The sequence below is a fragment of the Magallana gigas genome, chromosome 5 (genome assembly GCF_963853765.1).
Source record: "Magallana gigas chromosome 5, xbMagGiga1.1, whole genome shotgun sequence".
NCBI lineage: Eukaryota > Metazoa > Mollusca > Bivalvia > Ostreida > Ostreidae > Magallana > Magallana gigas.
The window spans coordinates 49956148-49977574 of NC_088857.1; the positions used below are offsets into that span (position 1 = coordinate 49956148).

Genomic DNA, 21427 nt, shown 5'->3' on the forward strand with positions numbered 1-21427 from the left:
TCTCTCTTATACGAAGGGAGTTCAGGACCTCAGCAAAAGACAAATCTTCTCTTTGTCTCATTATTTCTTTTAACTCTATGATCTTAAACAAATCAAGCCAATAGTCCATTGGATATGCCATATTTTCTTTGTAAAGCCTTTCATCTTTTCGCTGTTTGACTGGAGGAAGCTGATAAAAATCCCCAACAGCAATAACACAAACTCCTCCGAAGGGTTCTCTACATTTCTTAATCTGTACCAATCTTTCATGTATGTAGTACAGAAGTTTTTTGTACACCATTGATATTTCGTCAATGATAAGAATCTGCAGATCTCCAATTTTCATTCTTAATTCACTGAGACTTTGTTCTCCAAGTGGTTCATAAGGCAATGGAAGATACTTTTTTAATGAAAACACGTGGTGAAGTGTATTTCCGCCAATGTTGAAAGCTGCCGTTCCAGTGAATGCTGAGAGAACCACTGATATCTTCTCTGGATCAGACATAACTCTTGAAAGCAAACGCGATGCTTCATAGTGAATAGCTTTAATGAGATGACTTTTACCAGTCCCTGCACCTCCAGTAACAAATAAATGTAAGGGTTCACATTTCTCTCCTGTAATCTTTGCTAAACACCAATCACGCACCATGTAAAATATTTCCCTCTGTGTTTCATTCAAATTCTGAAGAACAGGTATCATTTCTTCTCTAGAATTGATGTTTTGTTGAACATGATACATGACATCGGCGTTATGATTTTCACTTTCAATATCCGGTATGACATCCACATTATCCTCTTGTGGTACACTGTTTTCCTTTCTTAATGACATACCTTCCCTTCTTAGAACCTCTGTTTCTGGACATATGCGAGACCAAGCATCTTCTGGTTCACCATTCATTTCGTATGCTTCCTGAGCATTGACAATTTCATCTTCATTCTTAGCATACCTTGCATGATTTAAATCCACAATAGTCTTTACCGATTGTTTGCGACCACGACCAGAAATTTTCACGTAACCAGTTTCATAAAAATCTTGATATAAATCAAACCCTGGTGGCTTCAACTGTGCTTCTGTCCAATATGGCAGGAAAAGTTGCAGAAGAGATTGATGATGTTTTTCTGGCATTTTTTCAACGTTGAACCTAGGATACCTTACAACAGCATGTTGTGTTCTAGTTCTTCGTTGCACGTAACCCTTATTATTCTGTAATTCATACACATTTTCATTTTCCTTCTTAGGAACTTGAGATTTAGCCAGCACTCTAAATTCAGAGCAAAAGTTTGCAAGGCACATTTCATGAAAAAGTTGCTTCTCCGGTCGGTTCATGTAACGTTCAATGATGTTCGTCATCCAGACATCGTTTTCGTCATCTTCCTCGTCATTTTCTTGATCATTTGAAGATTTCTTCTTCAACAAAGACAGTGGTTTACTTAAGCGCACAGGGTTATCACCTACGGGCACAAAAACAACTTTCCTAGAACATTCCTTCATCTTCAAGTTACACACTCTGTACACAGCTTCCTGAGCACTTACTTCTCTGTGATGCAAGTAAGCTGAACCAATTTTCTTCATTGTCTGTCTGGCGTCATAGTTTCCTTCTTCAGCCTCCAATTTTGTTTGTTTAAGTAACATGCCCATTTCCCTTTCTGACTTTGATATATAGGAAACAATGTAAACAATACAACTGAATGCATCTAATACAAACTGTATGTCCATATTAGCATCCCAGGATTTTAACAAGCATCTGTTATATTGGTTTGTCCACACTTCATTTGGGCATCGTTTAAGAATAATTGACCTTTTCGATGATAACATGTTATGGGCTTCTTCATACTGCTCCTGAGTTAATGACAAATCTTCAAATAACTTCTCTGTTGTCAAGATTTGTTCATCTGCATTCTGTATTTTATCCCAAACAGCAACTAAAATGTCCTTCGCATATGACTTGTTAACATTTGTTTCTGAATCTATTTTGCAATCATCTGAGTTGTCTTCCTCTTGGACGCTTGTAATGAAAGTCTTTTTCGAGGGAGGTCTTGGAAAATGAAACCTACATTCTGTTCCCTTCTTTCTACAGGATTTGGAATGTTTCTTACTATGTTGTTGCACTTCAAGGACACATTTCCTTAATTCTTTGTCAGAACTTTCTGTTGGTACAGCACATGTCACATACTTGTCAATGAAGTTACATACAGCTTCCACTCCATCTGAATCAATATTCGGTGCATTTTCAACCCAGTATAAACAATGCATGTGGGGGGATCCTCTCTGCTGAAACTCAACTCTTTGGAAATAGTCTACTACCTTTCCTATTGGTTCAGCTGGGGAAAGTATGACTTCTTTATGAAATATTTGAAATCTATGTTCAAACATTCTAGCCACTGTAACTGGATTTGACCTTAACACGTCATTCTTTTCTGACCATTCCATTTGATCTGGGTTTCTGTCATCGTTTTGTTGTTGTAATATGACTTTAACAGCATCATTCCATCTGTATTCTGCTGCAGAAAATGAACAAAACCAAGTTGGAATTCCTAACTGTCGCAGCATTGCAAAGAGGTCTTTCTGAGCAGTTGCCCAATAAGCAGGTGTTCCTCTAATCGGTTGCATGAATCTTATAGCATCATCACTTCTCAATATTCTAGAGAGAGCAATTGGATCTTGCAACATGTCCAGTGTTACTGGTTTTCCACTAGTACATTTTGATAGAGATTTTCTAAGTGAAATTTGTGTTTTCTCAATCACTTGATTCAATTCAGACATGTACTGGCTGAAGAAAATGTAATTGCTGTCTTTTGCGAATCTGTTATCTGCGTTCATCAACCTATTGTTGAAATACCTAGACAGTGTCAATTTTTCTGACCTTTCTTCATTCCAGGAAAAACGACCACTTGGGAAATGACAAGGGAAAGCCTTCGCTTCGTTGCCAGGTTCCTGTAACATTCGAACTGGATTTTTACCTTCGCCTGGTGCAATGTCGTACACATCATCAAAATAATGGTCTAAAACTTCCTGTGCAACATCAGTCGGTTGTAAACAAGAGTCAAACGCAACCATTTCGTCTTCAGCTTCTACATTATCTTTTGAATTAACTTCATCATCTGGTATTTCTTGTCTCGCTATACCTTCTTCTAATGTTGATTCAATTTTCATATTCTTGTACCAATGATTGTTTTCCTTAAGGTATGATAAGGCTGACATCACATTGTTTGTATTAACAAATTGATATTCAAAGTAGCCTTTGTAATTCAATTTCCTTTTTAACTTGACTCGTAACAGCAAGTTTTCATTCTGAGGCATTGGTAAACTGGCTGCCTTTTTCATATCTGATGGCACACAAATAACAGGTCCATGAACATTTTTCTGTTGCCCATGAGGAAGAGCCATGATTTTCATGAATGGTATGTGAATCGCAATCAAATGCTGTTCTAAACTGTTCAACTCTGCCAATTCAGGAGGAATATCTTCCAGAATCATACCGTTAACTGCAGCTTCAGCTGGTGCTTTTCCACTCAATATTTTCCTGTGACAAGTGTAACAGATCCATAATGATGATTTGGTACATCCCTCTGGACAAGATTCAGAACAATCGTGCAAATACTTGTCTAACAAACACATTTCAGAAATACATTTTGCTGATTCACTTTTCTGATACATCTGGCTTTCACAAGCTTGAACTTGTTTTTTAAACAGAAGTCTATGGCAACATGTGCAAACATAATTCGGACCCTCCATAGCGAGTCTCTTAAATGATCCAATTACTTCCTCTTCCTGTTCTAGGCTCAATTGCTTCAACTTTCTGCTCAGTGTAACTGCCTCTTTTTTCTTATTTCTTACTTCCTCTAAAAATTTGTATTTCGTTCTATTACGTTTCTTCGTTTTGGCCTGAATTTCAGTATCAGTTTGATATCTCCTTGCAGCTTTTCCCTGCACATTTGCTTTAAAAGTTTCATTTGTACAATACCTATGTACATTAGCAGCTTTGTTTTTCATCCTGTAAGTTTCATCTTCTTTGTATTTTTTCAATACCCTCCCTTTTACTATAGTCCTATGTTCGAAGTCTGTTTCATACTTGTCACTGCTTCTCTTTTTTACACTTTCCTGATGCTCAAGGTTTGTCCTATATTTCTCTGTACTTGCTTTCTTCATTTTTTCCCGATAATCCAAGTCGGTCTTGTACTTTTTAGAACTTGCTTTCTTCACATTTCCTTGATGTTCCATGTTTGTCTTGTACTTTTCAATACTTGCTTTCTTCACCCTTTTCTGGTGCTGCAAGTCTGTCTTATACCTCTCAGTACTTGCTTTCTTTAGCTTCTCCTGATGATCATAATCTGTTCTGTACTTTTCTTTGCTCTTTTCTTTCATTTGATTTCTATGCTGAGCATCCACTTTATATTTTTTTACAGTTTTCATCCTTTTTTCCATCCTATGATTCAAGTCTGTCGAGTACTTCACTTTACTTGTTGTTTGAACTTTATTTCTGTGTTCTAAATCTAGAGCATATTTCTGAACACCTCGTTGAATCAGATTTGACCGATAATCAATATCATTGTGATAACGTTCTTTGCTTTTCATCTGTACTTTCAACTTAAACTCCTCAGATTCCTTGTACTTTTTCCTAAATGCATTCTTGCGACTTTCTTTTAAATCTAGTGCCACTTTCGATTCTAACGTATTTCGTTTTGTTTTCATTCGCATTCGATTTCTTCTACGAAGTGTATACTCTTTCGTAGGATATGTATTTTGAATGACAGATTCCATTTCAGACATCCTTGCTGACACATTTATAACAACATCATAATGATTCCGTTGTTTGTGGTATAAATAAATAGCTTCTTCCTGTTCAAGCAATTCATGATCAGGCCTTTGTTTGCTGAACTGAAGCCATTTCATATCTGAATAAGTGAATATGTCTACATTTAACATATCTGACATGGCAAATATTTCCAATTCAGTGGCCCAAGTACCCTCTTTTATCATTTTACTGCAAAGCAAGTAATCCCTTAAAGATCCCTCTGATCTCATTAAATGCTGAAATTTTGTATCATGCTTCAACAAATGTTCACAAACAGCTTCACGAATATGTTGGTGAAAATTTTCAGAGTTTGTCAGACTGAATGAAATTGCCCTGAAAAAACAATTTCCATCTTGTTCAATTTCTTTACACTGACTAGGTTTATCAATATCCTTCACTGACACTGAATTTTGTTCATTGTTAGGAACAGAATATGGCAACCCCAATTGTTTGCACAACTTTCTTTGTTTCTGTACAGACAAAGGAATAAAATCATGTTGCTTGAGTTTTTCCCCCATAAAAATAACTTCATTTGTCTCCATCATCTCTGACTGATCTAATATTATCAAACTTTCCTCTGAATTATTGAAAGCTTTTGGATATGCCTGAATTTCTTCATCATTTGATTGACTTGACAATTGAACACCTTGGTTTGAACCTCCATTTTCTCTCTCATACACTTCTGCAACAGCAAAATGCTTAAGTGAACATAACACTCCAGATAATTCACATTCTACAGTTCTTGAAAACCCCATAGAAACAGCCAATGATCTGAGATGGATAAATACATCCTGAACATCGTTTAACAATATCCTTGTACTTTTCCCCCTGACACTAAGATAGCCTCGAGAGCATCTGGCGTGCGAATCAAATATGAAAAAGCCATCATTTGTTTTCCCTATTAAAAGAGTATTCCCACCAAAACAGGCAAAACATCCGTTTGTTTCTGTAAGTGCCATTTGCAAAGCTTCACAGAGAGGATAAGCATTAAAATCTTCATAACATGGCTCCTCTTCAGATAAGCTGATTAAACTTGTCACCAATACTTTAACTGTAAAGTCAAAGGTTTCGTTGAAACATTCAAAAAACTGAGGCAACTCTTCCACTAATAAATACCTATTAGTAATTGAAGAACAATGCTGCAAATATGTGTATAATTCATCTCCAGTCACCAATATTTTGTTCATATCAGTTGTTTGCCAAATAGCTGCACTTTTCAAAACATTGTAAGCTAAACCTGCTAAACAATTTGCTACACATTGTGTTCCTGCAGTATCACCAAACAATGGATCAGCTTGATGAAAAGAGCCCTGAATCGAAACAGAATGCAAAGTCTCAGTGTTACAATGCCAGTTTTCCTCGTCATCACTATTTTTCAAACCAGTACCTTCTTTTTCCCATTTTCCCTCATTATCCTCAATTAAATACTCAATATTCTGACTGTACTCACATTTTTCCACATTCAAACGTCTGTCAGTCTCCTCTACATTTTCCTTTTTCAAAATATCTTCACCATCAATTTCAAAGCTTAACTTTGACTCAGTTTTTTTCATATCTCCATTATATCTACATTCCATCATATTCATACTTTCACTGTTCATATTTTCTACAGTATCCAATTCTTCATTCAATATTCTGATTGTGTTACTTTGATATTCCTTTTTGATATCGTTTGGGTAGCCCTCATCTTTTAGTTCTCTACTGGTCTCCTCCTTCCAGGAGGTATCCAGCTGCGCCTGACCTGCTGGACCAGACACGTGCACAGTGTCCGATCCAGGTGCCCTCGGTGGAGCACAAACCCACGGTGGGGAGTCAGTGGACGGTGCCTTGCCCTTCTGGACAATCAGACGGCTTCCCCGAGGAGATGGCAACCTCGGGGCAGGTGAGTGCATTTTCTCACAAAGAGAGGCCTGCACTCTGGCCAAGGGTTTTCCCTCAACAGGAGGCAACCCTATAGAGCCTTGCCCCGGAAAGTTACCGGGAGGAGCAAACTCTGCTCCATCTGATGTTTCGCAACAAACAACAGACTCTGGATCTGAAGTTTGTGAACTGTCTAGTAAATCTCGACTTCGCTTCTCTCTCTGATTTCTTTTCCTAATCTTGTCAGCTAACTGCCGCTTTCTGGTAGATATTTTTCTTGCCTTAGGCATCTGAAAATAACCGAAACTCTGATGATAATTAAGATAAGACTGGTGGCCATAATGCAAATGATTGACGGACTACGAGGACCCATTTTATCTTGCATCGATTAGTGATATATTCTGTTACTTCATATGCTTGATTTTCTTAAAAACAAGAGGCCAATTGGCCTTAACGGTCGCCGGAGTAGCATATAACCCATACACAAACTTGTCGAGGAGTCTCATATATGCATCTAATCAATAAGGTTTCATACTGGAGTAGAAAAATAACAAGTGAAAAGCTGTCAATGTGACAGCAAACCGGGTTTTCTTTTATGTGAACTGTATCCATAATCCATGTCAACCCATATTCAGTGAAATGGAGAACCCTATATGCAACATTTTGCCAAAAAATGACTAAGTTCAAAAGCTAGTATTTTTTTCATAAATAATCAGAAATCAAAATCCTAGCAATATGCACACCTCTGATATATGTACAATTGATCTGCAAAAGAACAACTTCCTATCTTGAGAACTGTAGGAGAAGTTATCCGTACAATGAGGGTACCCTATATGCAATATTTTGCCAAAAAATGACTAAGTTCAAAAACTAGTATTTTTTTCATAAATAATCAGAAATCAAAATCCTAGCAATATGCACACCTCTGATATATGTACAATTGATCTGCAAAAGAACAACTTCCTATCTTGAGAACTGTAGGAGGAGTTATCCGTACAATGAGGGTACCCTATATGCAACATTTTGCCAAAATATGACTAAGTTCAAAAGCTGGTATTTTTTCGATAAATTATTAGAAATCAAAATCCTAGCAATATGCACACCTCTGATATATGTACAATTGATCTGCAAAAGAACAACTTCATATCTTGAGAACTGTAGGAGGAGTTATCCGTACAATGAGGGTACCCTATATGCAATATTTTGCCAAAAAATGACTAAGTTCAAAAGCCAGTATTTTTTCGATTAATAATCAGAAATCAAAATCCTAGCAATATGCACACCTCTGATATATGTACAATTGATCTGCAAAAGAACAACTTCATATCTTGAGAACTATAGGAGGAGTTATCCGTACAATGAGGGTACCCTATATGCAATATTTTGCCAAAAAATGACTAAGGTCAAAAGCTGGTATTTTTTTGAAAAATAATCAGAAATCAAAATCCTAGCAATATGCACACCTCTGATATATGTACAATTGATCTGCAAAAGAACAACTTCCTATCTTGAAAACTGTAGGAGGAGTTATCCGTACAATGAGGGTACCCTATATGCAATATTTTGCCAAAAAATGACTAAGTTCAAAAGCTGGTATTTTTTCGATAAATTATCAGAAATCAAAATCCTAGCAATATGCACACCTCTGATATATGTACAATTGATCTGCAAAAGAACAACTTCCTATCTTGAAAACTGTAGGAGGAGTTATCCGTACAATGAGGGTACCCTTTTGGCAGCCGCCCGCCCGCCCACCCGCCCGCCATTTTCACCATTTTAATAACCGGATTTTTCCGTTGGAAAACCCAGTTAATAAATTTGTAATGATGACCACCTCCCTGCCTGAAATCTTTTAAAAACAACTGTGAAACCTATAATTGTGGCGAAAACTCAAAGATCTGGTCGACAAAATCATGAATTCAGTTTTCCTCTGAGGTGTGGGAGTAAAACAGATATTTTTTTTAACATAATATGCACTAACAATTATGCATCCCTTTTGGCCCTGCCCTAAAGAGTCAAAACCCATCCTTGAGGGGGACATGAAAATTAAAATTTCAGTAGAGGACTTCCTGGTAAACATAATTATTAGTCAGTTTTTTATACAGATGTGTGACAATAGAGAAGACAATTTTTTACAAATTATCTGCATTAAAACTATATTGCCGCACCCCCCCCCCCCCCCATGTCCTGAAACCCTGACCCAGGGGCCATGAATTTCACAATTCAGTAGACATCATAACCATGTATTCAGCTTTTTGCCCATATTTTTTTAAAGATTTAATACATTTTTACTATATGGCAATATTGGCCCCACCCTAGAGCCCGAACCCCTAACCCAGGGGTCAGGAATTTCACAATTTTAGTAGAGGGCCTCATGGACATCATCATCATGCATTTAGTTTTTAACAAATATAGATTGGAGTAAAGAAGAAGATTTTCTAAGATTTAATACATTTTTACTATATGGCCATATTGGCCCCACCCTAGGACCTGAACCCCTAACCCAGTGGTCATAAAATACAATTTTAGTAGAGGGCCTCATGGACATCATAATCATGCATTTAGTTTTTAACAAATATATATGGGAGTAGAAAAGAAGATTTTCTAAGATTTAATACATTTTTACTATATGGCCATATTGGCCCCACCCTAGAGCCAGAACCCCTGACCCAGGGGTCATGAATTTCACAATTTAGGTAGAGGGCTTCATTGACATCATAATCATGCATTTAGATTTTAACAAATATATATGGTAGTAGAGAAGAAGATTTTCTAAAATTTATCCCATGTTTACTATATGGCTATATTAGCCCCAGCCTAGAGCCTGAACCCCTGAACCAGAGGCCATGAATTTCACAATTTTGGTAGAGGGCTTCATGGACATCATAACCATGTATTCAGTTTTTTCTTCACATATGTGGAAGTAGAGAAGAAGATTTTTGAAAATTTGGCTTTTTTTGCATATTTGGCCCCGCCCGTGGCTCCCCAGATGTGGTAACCCATGAATTTCACAATTTAGATTCTTCTTACCATAGAGATGCTTCACACCAAAAATGGCAACGATTGGCCTGGTAGTTTTCTAGAAGAAGTTAAAAATGTAAAATTGTTAACGCACGACGCACAACGACGGACAAAGACCAATTGCGATAGGTCATCTGAGTGACTCAGGTGACCTAATAATTTTCAATGAACAAGAGTTAAGAACATATTAGGAACTTTTATCAACTAGTTATCTTTCAGGACATTTTCAGTATAAAAACAAGATGAAATTATAATTGGGGCAATTTAAAGGAAGCAATGTTATCATTGAAAAGGTCATGATGTCCTCAAGGGGTCATATCCTATATATCATAGAGTTTTATAAAATTCCTTCAGCCATCTTTGAGAAATGCAATTGATAACTTCAGGATGAAGAAAGAAAAAAAAAAAACAAGAGGCCCAGCAATACAGTATCAAAATATCTTGATAACTAACTACAGTAGATCTTGCTAAAAAAAAACCCATCTTTTTTTTTTTTGGTAAATACCAAGACCCTTTTGTTGTTGTACCTGTAAGAAGATTTTTCTCTATTCCTATATACCCCCCCCCCCAATTTCGTAGCCCCACTTTTATCTAGGGAATCATGGTTTCATCAAACTTAAATCTGCATAACCTGTGGTTTCAAACTAAGTACAAAGTTTTGGACTGAAAACTTTCCAGAATATTTTCTATATATATATATTCCTATGTAAAAATTCAAACTGCCATCACCCCCTCGCCCTACCGCTAGGGACTGTGATTTTGCAAACTTGAATTTACACTACCCGAGGATGCCTCTACACAAGATTAAGCTTTTTTGGCCAAATAGTCTTTAAAAAAAGATTTTTAAAGATTTTCTCTATATATTCCTATGTAAAAATATATCCCCCCATTGTGGCCCCACCATACCCCTAGGGACCATGATATGAACAAATTTGAATTTACACTACTTGAAGATGCTTCCATCTTAATTTGAGCTTTTCTGGCCTGATAGTTTTTGAGAAGAAGATTTTTAAAGATTTTCTCTATATATTCCAATGTAAAACTTGATCCCCCAATTGTGTCCCCACCCTACCCCTGGGGACCATGATTTGAACAAACTTGAATTTACACCACTTGAGGATGCTTCCTTTTTAATTTGAGCTTTTCTGGCCTATAGTTTTTGAGAAGATTTTTAAAGATTTCCTCAACAGATTCCAATGTAAAACTTAATCCCCCAATTGTGGCCCCACCCTACCCCTGGGACCATGATTTGAAAACTTGAATCTACACTACCTGAGGATGCCTCCACACAAGTTTAAGCTTTGCTTGGCAAACAGTTTTTAAGAAGAAAATTTTTGAAAAATACCAAAAAAATTTCAATAATTCTCAAATATCTCCACTTTAAGCCCTCCATTAAAAGAAACTTGAATCCCCTTCACCTAGTGATGCTTTATGCCAAATTCGGTTGAAATCTGCCCAGTGGTTCTGGAGAAGAAGAAAATGTGAAAAATTTACAATGACAACGCCGCCAACGGACAAATTTTGATCAAAAAAGGTCACTTGAGCTCTCAGCTCAGGTGAGCTAAAAAGACAAATCAAGCACCATTACATGTCTTAGACAAAAGCATCAGTATCTGTTACATTGAACAAAGGGATGTGAAAAATCAAATTATCAAAATACATCTATTTTTGGTGAAAAAACATTCATTAAAAAACTAAATTCTATACAACAAATTTTAAACTTTGAGGTTACAAGATCCACACATTTAAACTTTGTTTCTTGTAGTCCAACACTTTCAAATTGTGTATATTTGTTTAAGTAAGTAAACATGTCTCTTGATTTTCTGAAAAGAACTATATAAATTGATAAACTTGAGACAATAAACAATGCATGATGTATCCCTACATCACTCCAGGGGGGAAGGGGGTTATTATCTACATAAAAATTTGAAAATCACATAAACATATAATAACGATTTTAATTTCACTATGTACCTGATTAATAATTTTTCCGCGAAATTAAACCCATCAAGAATACTAATATTAGTTTTCAAAAAATGTTTCAATGCTTATACTTTGATCATTGTGGCATGAAATCAAAACTATCGCACTTGGTACTTTTAGAAAAATTACAAAATTTCAACACCATAGAATCAAAACGACTAACAGTATTCTAATTCCATATTTCGTAACCAAAATACACAACAAACAAGGGCACCGCCAAGCAGAGCATCCCCTCGCCTTTGAGTTTTGGGGGATGCATTATTTAGGCCAAATAATTAATGGTATGTAAATGTAAATGAGGAGATCTACTAACCCTCCATTAGTACAAAAACTACTTTTTCTTTACCTGAAATAGATATAAGTCCCAAAAATACCAAGTTGTTAATTTGAACTGCTTACTTTCACTATGGTTTCACAGAAGTTATTGTCAAGTCTTACATAAAATTTCTGTTTAAAATGGTGTTACTTAACGATAAATCAAAAAGTACTCAACTAATTGACTTGAAAATTAACAGGGGTTGTTTTTTTACCATGCCAAAAAAGTTAACAAAGTTTGATGAATATCCGTGCAAAGGTTTTCTTTTAACTATGCTTCAAAGATGGACACAAACACACAGCAGCCATGCTATATCCCCTTTGCAACAAGTTGTGCGAGGGGATACTTAAAGATTAAGGAGTTTAAATACAAAGACAACTGGTTCTTCAATAAAAAAAGTAACTCAGAACTTGTTTATCTTGTCATTAATCATCAACAAAATCACTTTGTTAAAAATCACTTTCATTATTTATACCAAATAAACGCTCTAAAAATTATAAAAACTTGATCAAAATGATGAAACTCAACAATTTTAATGTAATCTTTATAGGCATTCCTAAAGGTACTAAAAGTGTCTTAACAATTTTTATTAAAAAATTCTCTATATTCATATATATCTATAGAAAACATTGTGTCTTTTGGGTCAGGGTCAAAAAAAATTTCAATTTAGAATCTTCACTATACATGTACATATTACAAGCTTTTGTGTAAAAATTGGCATTTCTGGTGCAGTGGTTCCTGAGTAGATAGTTTTATACATTTTTCCTATGTATTTCTCTGTTAAAAATTTAAATCCCGCCAGGGGCCCCAGTTTCCATCAGGGGTCTTGAATTTAACAATTTAGCATATTCACTATATATACAAACTTTTGAGTAATTATTGGCAATTCTGATGCAATGGTTCTTGAGAAGAAGATTTTTAAAGACACACACACTATACTCACTGTTTTGCAATTATCTCCTCTTTTAAAAGGCTTTAGACCTTTATTTTTACATTCCATTTCAAAAAGAATGCTTTGTACCAAGTTTGGTTTAATTTGGCCCAGTGGACAGACAGACAGACGGACAACAGGTGATCAGAAAAGCTTACTTAAACCTTTGGTTCAGGTGAGCTAAAAATCTTTCGATGTACCTTTTAATATTATCACTACGTAACTCGCATGCACTCACTCAGACATATTTAAGAAATTATTTCAATATTCTTGCTATTAATAAATTATTAAATGATTTATCTTAATATCCGGAATATTTATTTGATTCGTTGTAAACCCTGATTTTACATTCAATTTTAAAGAAGTATGACAGTTATAAATCAGAATTTTTAATATCATGAAATTTATGGGTGTTTGCCTTTTAAAAGATTGATTAGGTTGCACCTTTCTATATAATGCTACTTGTACCAACAGGACAGAGTTTGCAAATGGCATGTCTAACTCTTTACTTTCATTTAATAAGAGCATTATGTTCCCAAACCCAGCCCCTCTTTCCAATTGTAACGAAATAACATGATGCTGTATTAAGTGTACAGTGCTGCATATGGGCGTTAAACATGTGACTCAATACTCGAATACTAAACACATGCTAAATATCCATTCGAATATTAGAAATTTACTATTCATTACCAAATATTCGAACATTTGTTTTAACACTACTACAGTCCCCCTTCAAAAAAAATTTTTCAAAAAAAGTTGTCATAAATAAATGGCCTAGCTGTTCTAAAAAAGAACTCGCACATATATTCATAAAGAATTTCCTCTGTATTTTCTTTTGTAAATATTTGATCCAAATTGTCACACCAAGACCAGTGGTCATTATACAAATGATTGACTGTTAAAGGTTATCTATTTTAACCTGTACTGATAGGTAGGGAAGACAAAAATGGGTAAAACTCTAAATCAAAAAAAAAAGTCCTGAACGACCACAAAGGTATAAAATGATACTTTCTTGAATACAGACACTATGGAATTTTTGTATTAACTATTGCATATCATATAATATTAGAATAAATTATGTATTCAGATAAACATGTATCAAATTTCGTGAATTTTAACACCATTTGTGTTATCGTATTCTTCGGAACACATTTTTTAACAATTCAATATATCGTTGATATAGCTAACATATGCTTTCGCAATGAGTTGTCAATAAACAGGGGTACAATTTATTACCATTATTTCCCTAAATGTAATAAAACATACTATTATTTATTTCACTTCTGGTTTAAAACAAGATATCTATGGTTTGATTGTGAACAAATAACCTACATGTGCAGCAAACTGTCATATCTAAAATGCCCAACCAAACCATCTACAGTATCATGTTTAGTCTTGCAACAAAATCACAAAATAAATTTACTGCTTGCTTACTTTCTTTAAAGACCTATTTGATAGAAATTAAATTCATAAATCAATTTAAAATTTTTATCAAACAGTCAACATAAAAATGTAATCAACATGATCAATAAACTTATATCATATTTGGTGAACTTTCAAACCATTTGCGTTGTATTCATCCGCTTCATCATTTCTTCTATAAACAAACTTTAATTTTTACCATGAATTGTAAATAACCATGGAGACACAACATGATTTTAGGTGTACAATTTAATTTAATAATCATTAAAAAAGCTGTCAATGTGGTAGCAGACCCAGTTTTCTTCTGTGTGAACACTATCTATTATCCATTTATCAACCCTTAACTGATTAACACTACCTTCCCACAGAAATTGAGTACCCTGAATGCAATATTCTGCGCTATATGCAATATTCCTCGAGAAATATCCAAGTTCAACACTGGGTATTTTTTTCATAAATTATCAACGATCAAAATCCAAATGAGCAAAAGAGAATGCAATATTCTGTGAGAAAATAACTAAGCTCAACAGCTGGTAATATTTTTTCATAAATTATTAAAAATCAAAATCCAGGTGAGCTAAAGAGAATGCAATATCTTGCAAGAAAATGACGAAGTTGAACAGCTGGTATTGTTTTCATAAATTATCAGAAATCAAAATCGAAGTAAGCTAAAGAGAATGCAGTATACTGTAGGAAAATGACTAAGTTCAGCAGCTGGTATTTTTGTCCATAAATTATCAAAAATCAGGTGAGCTAAAGAGAGTAAAAGGTGAATAAAAACAAGAGGCTCATACTTCACATCACATGTCAGAACCAAAAATTTTTTTAAAGTCTTTAAACTTTTGAATATGAAACTTTTCAATTCTCATATATTCATACATTGAAACAATACATAAAAAAGAAGGTCATTAATACCTACTGCCTAGACATCATGTCCCAAGATGTAAAATGCATGAACTAACCAATATTGTTATCCTGGGCATCAATCTATCACATTTAACAATACTGGAACATGCATAATCATTCAAATAGGTTTATTGTGACCTACTTTCAATAAAGATATTATAAGGTTCCAAATACACAACAAACAATGATCATATGCCTAATATCAATAATATCAAAATTATAGATTCAACTTTAAACTAGAAGTACTCTGAGCAAGCTCACAAATGATACCATCCACTACAGAAAAAATATCAAAACTGAAGTATTCCACTATTATAAAATAATGTATACTTCTAGTGACATTGAACTACAACATAAATGTATATGATGCAAGTTTTATTTAAATAGTTTCACAAACATTCATAGGTTTTTTGTCAAATTGAGCATTGTTTATAAAAAACCAACAAAGAGGTAAAGCGCTTTTTCCCATGATTTCGCCTACACCTGTGTTTAGACGCAAAGTACCTGTAACTAAATATAGCTTCAGGTACCTAGCTGTCGCAATATGATTTTCGAAACCTGGATACACTAAACTGATTTTATAATGGTGTCTGTAACAACTGATTTGTCATAAATTAGAGAAACTCTGTGTATAACAGTAGTTGATATTCTGAACCGTGATAAGTTTAAGCAAAATACAATGGATCCAAGTGTAATTAGAGTACATGTATAGAGTACACTTAATGAATATTCTATATATATTGGACAGGTGTGCTCATACTCAGACTGAATTAAACAAGATAATTAAAAAAACACAGAAGAATAGACACATGTAACTTAACCTCTCTATTGTGTTCATGTTTATCAAAGTGAGAAAAAAAATTACTACTTAGTGGATTCGATCCAGAGACCACAAAACCAAAAAGACCTCTGCGTTACCACTACGCAACGCATCTAACACTTCAGCAGATGCATTTTCAATATTTATGGTTATATACATGATTGTATTAGAAAAGACACTAAATGAAATATTCATTAAGAAGACATTAAACCAAAACTAATTCAATGTAAACTTGTACTACAATACCTGTAAAACATAATGTTAATCGGATGTGTTTGGTTTAAAGTGGTTCAAATAGTCAAATATCAAATTTTTTATCATATATTAACTACTTTCCTATATATCCCTATCAAAACCTGAATATTTGATTGGTGTCGTGTAAGATAATTAAGACTCGTAGACCATGGTGATTGTGTAATTTGCGTTTCATTGAATATATTTAAACTAAATACTAGACTTTGACCCCTGCATGCACGATTGACATTGCATATAGCACATTTACGAAATAGATACATCATTACCGTATTGTTGACATCTACATAACAAAGAGCTATAAACCTTAAATAATGCTATTAAATTCACTACACTTTCTTTAGTAAGAATAATCTAACTGTGTCTGGGAAAAGGTCCCATCACAGTTAGAATGCCTCCAATATACCCGTAATATAACAGAAAATTGAAGTTGCGTTGAAAATGACAGTCAAATTTATCATTATGATAATAAACCTTTTTTGAGACTATAAATTATACCTTACATTTAAAATTTTAATCCATTTTATTGAAGAATTCAACACCTTTTCACTAATGTACACATATTTTCTTTGCTACAGACACAATACACGGAACGCATTCTATCGTAAAACCAGGTGCACAGGACATTTATCATTTTAACGATAAAACATTTATCTTCACTCTCCTAAGAAATACAATGATAATTTTTTTTTGCATGGAATCAAATATCATGTTGCCATCACATGGACAAGAGTAAGTACTAAGATGATATGTGTAGTTATTATTTTAGAATTTCTCTCATAAGAAATCATACATATATATGAACAGAATATTCAGCAAATTTCCAATGAAAATGTACAACTACATGTATGTGTATTGTTTCTGAGTTTATTATTATGAACACAAAGATCCCATTAGCGTAAATGAATTGCACACGCGCAAGATTGTAAAATCCAAAAAAATCCAGATGAATTCCTGGATCTTTTGAGGAATTTTCGTCAATTATTGATAAGCGAAGCTTAATAGAGAAAAAAAAAACAATTGGTAACCTTCAAGTACCAATGATTTAAACTGATATAAAACAAAAGACAGTACTCATTCAATTTATCAGTATTAAAGCCCAAAAATTTGAGTCTATTATTTTAATATAGTAGTATAGATTGTATAATATTGAAAATGTCTGATGTTTGCAAAAGGCTATATTTGAGGCCAAATAATTTAGTAAGTGCGCCATACCTCTTTAAAGATAATGCTCCATATTACATTGTTTTTGATCGATCACATCAACTCAATGACTAAAATTTATCGAACCAGGAAAAAAAGGTCAGAAAACAACACGATACAACACTATACAAAAGAAAAATATTATTTATCGTTTAACGTTTGATCAAAATAAACACAAACAGAAATTTTACAGACTGATCAATTCTCTACAGAAATAAAGATTGCTTTTATTAAAGGGCACCAGTCTTTGATATGTATTTTATAACATTTTTTAAAACTTAGAAATAGTCTCTATCTCTCTAAAATTCATTGATGTTAATTGATAATTGTCAAAATATCACAAAGTCGGTACATCGAATTATCAAAATGACAAAATTTACAGAAATGACACCAGAAATTACCACAATGACACTAAAATCTACAGGAATGACACTTCAAATACATTAAAATGGGGATATATATATATTATAGGTAAATGCTTCACAACCAAACAGAAATAAAACCTAAGTTAAATATTGTATTTATTGAAAATCAAAAACGACAACTCTTACAATGACAATAATGATTTATTACTTGTATAAAATAAAATATGGGAAAAGGATCAATAATCCAATTACATGCATGCTCATCTCCTAATTTTCCAACTATCCAACCATTTTCCGTCTTGCGATTATACCATTTATTTACAATGATGAAGATATAATTTAAAATATGTGTGTTAAAAAACATTTGTTTAATAAAATTAAGTGTCATTTCTGTAGATATAAGTCATTCCGGTAATTCCAAATCACAAAGTTGACAATGATACAAGACGCTGCGCTCGTCCCGACAGTAGCACCGTAAAACAAATTAAAGAAAAAGAAACAATAACACACAGAACAGTGAAATATTTCGGATTTTAATATTTAATGACCGTTTTCGAATGTGTCAAACTATCAACGTCGCTGATTCTGCTATTCGCATATAGGCTATATATGTAGGCTTCTCTTCTCGGTATGGCGCGAAAAAAAAAAAACCTAAACGAAAGCACAAACTATTGCGAATACTTACGATAAGAGAGAGAATGCATCAGGCTCCTCTTTATCAAGCTTTCACTGTCAAGTATTATATGGTAATCAGTGTCTTTTACAAGCAAACAGCTTCTTGCAATGTATTGCAAACAATGATACAGATGGATAACTGCGCAGTAACAGCTTCGATGGCGTCAGTCCAAATTAGTAAACTGGTTCGCAGTCATTGGTGTTAAGCAAACTGGTTCGTATTCATTGGTGTCAAGATAACTCGTACAAACTCCAACTCGTCTACAGGTAAACTCGTATTATACAAGAAATTTTTGGCAGAGGTAGACCTAACCATTGGCACATAGAATCAGAGAGGGGCCAGCCCCCCCCCTCCCCCCCCCCCACTTTTTCTCGCAGCTAAATCTACCTTAAAAAGATTGAAATATTAATAGTGGTATTAAAATATTTAAAAATAGGAGTCAAAGGTATACTAGCCACCCCCTCCCCCACCCCGCCCAACGGAGTAGAAATTTCATGAATTGGGGAGGGGGGTTTGACAAGTAAGGTACTTTTTTTGGAATTACAGATATCCTTCACCCCACCCCCAGGGATTAGGATTTTCATGATTTTGAGAATTAGTTTTTTATATATATTTATTTTTTTTGGCTTGTCAAGATTTCTGATGATTAGCCTAGCCCCCCCCCCCCACTTTCAATTTGCTTCCGACACTACTGAACACCAATGAATTAGTTTATGAAATTAACCTATTGATATTGAAATATACTATGTACAATATGTACATTAATATATATCATTACATGATACCAAATAAATCTATCATCTATATTTAAAAACAGACATATGTAATAGAACTAACATACTATAATCATTAAATATATTAAAAATTTACAAAGATTCGGCCGAATAAACACCCTATCGGGCGTCAGTGGTGTAAAATTCAGCGTAATTTGAACAAATGATAAAATGTGTACATATACAATTTACTTACTCTTTAAAAAAAAAAACCCAGTATCCCTATTAGTTTCTAAACTCCTTTCCTTTACTATTTGATCTTGGACCTTGAATTTCAACCTAGAAGCCTGCTAGAACACTGTACTAAAGATCAGATCAATTCGATCATTTTAACATAATTGTAAATTTTTCGCCATTTCAGCTTCAATTGCCGTGCTTGACATGTGGAAAAAAATTCTAACTCCCGAACCTTTCACTCAGTCAAAACGAAAATTTTTACATAGGAAATTCTAAATCATTTTCAATCTGATGACATCCTTCCCGAATTGATTGGATAAAATTTTGCAAAATTTTTAAACTCATTTAAATAAATGACCTCAGACTAATTTTAAAGCATGATATCTAAATTGTCCTTGCAATTCTGCGTATGATGACATCTTAATCGAATTGATTTTAAGAAATTTTATAAATATTAGATTCCTTTAAATCGTGTTAAAATGACCGTTGACTGATTTTAAAACATGACATCTTTTTTCAAATCATTTGATGAGTTATAGAATATCCGAACATTTCGAACTCATTTGAATCGTGTTAAAATGACATCAGAAAGATTTAAATCACAATCGAAATCTCATTTCATCGCATCTTATAGAAAATCGTACGGAAGACCCACTCGTTGCTCGCAACGAGATCGAATCTAGTTATTATTATTATTATTTTTTTTTTTTGTCCGTTTTTTGTCCACAAGATTTCTCAGAGATGGATAGATGGATTTTCTTGAAATTTTCAGGACTGACAGAAAATTATAATATCTCCAGGCGTTTTTTTCATTTTTTCAAAATTCACTTCCTGTCGTCCGTTTCCTGTCCCGCGACAAAAAGCTATGGACAATGAGATCTCAGAAACGATAAAGACTTGAACATCCAAACTTTGAGGGATGAAAGACCTATAGTTGTAGATGCGTTTAAACTATTTTGTTTTGTTCGTCGTAACTTCCGGTCGTCACCGGAAGCTCTTCAAAAATTTTACTTTTACGCATTTAATATATTTCTCGGAGAATTGAAATATAAGTATAAATGCTTACATATGTCATCTATCCGATGATTAATAAACATAAAAATTCTACTTCCGGTGAGATATCTCAAATATCTCATGAAGCCTTTTTTAAAGTAAATGTTTGAACCCCGAGATCTCAGAAACTGTAAGTGATCAAAACACGAAACTTACAGGGATGATAGACATTTGATAGAAGATGTGTTTAACCGTTTTTATTTGGTCGACCGTCACTTCCGGTCCAAACAGGAAGAGTTCAAACAAATCAAGTTTTTTAAAAGTTTAACTCGATTTTCCAGAGATGCATGGATGGATTTTCTTGAAATTTATAGGACTGATAGAGAACGAAAATATCTCTAGGCATTTTTTTTCATTTTTTCAAAATTCCCTTCCTGTCGTCCGTTTCCTGTCCCGCGATAAAAAGCTATGGACAATGAGATCTCAGAAACGATAAAGACTTGAACATCCAAACTTTGAGGGATGATAGACCTATAGCTGTAGATGTGTTTAAACTATTTTGTTTTGTTCGTCGTAACTTCCGGTCGTCACCGGAAGCACTTCAAAAATTATGTTTTTACGCATTTTATTTGTTTAACACTGAAATGATATAAAGGTATAAACGCTTTCATATGTCATCTATCCGATGATTAATAAACAAAAAAAATTACTTCCGGTGAGATATCTCAAATATCTCAGGTAGTCTTTTTAAAACAAATATTATGACAGTGAAGTATCATAAACTGTAAGTGACCAAGACACAAAACTTACACGGATGATAGACATTTGATAGAAGATGTGTTTAACCGTTTTTATTTTGTCAACCGTCACTTCCGGTCCACACCTGAAGAGTTCAAACAATTCATGTTGTTTAAGAGATCTACTGCTTCTGTTTGACAAAGTAAGACAAATTGA

The 21427-nt window shown here is 34.1% G+C and overlaps 1 protein-coding gene across 1 annotated transcript in view; it reads left to right on the plus strand.

The window, feature by feature from the left end:
* LOC105319997 (TPR and ankyrin repeat-containing protein 1) overlaps window positions 1-21427 on the plus strand; it is an 82601-nt gene that overhangs the window by 14492 nt on the left and 46682 nt on the right. The window lies entirely within an intron of this gene.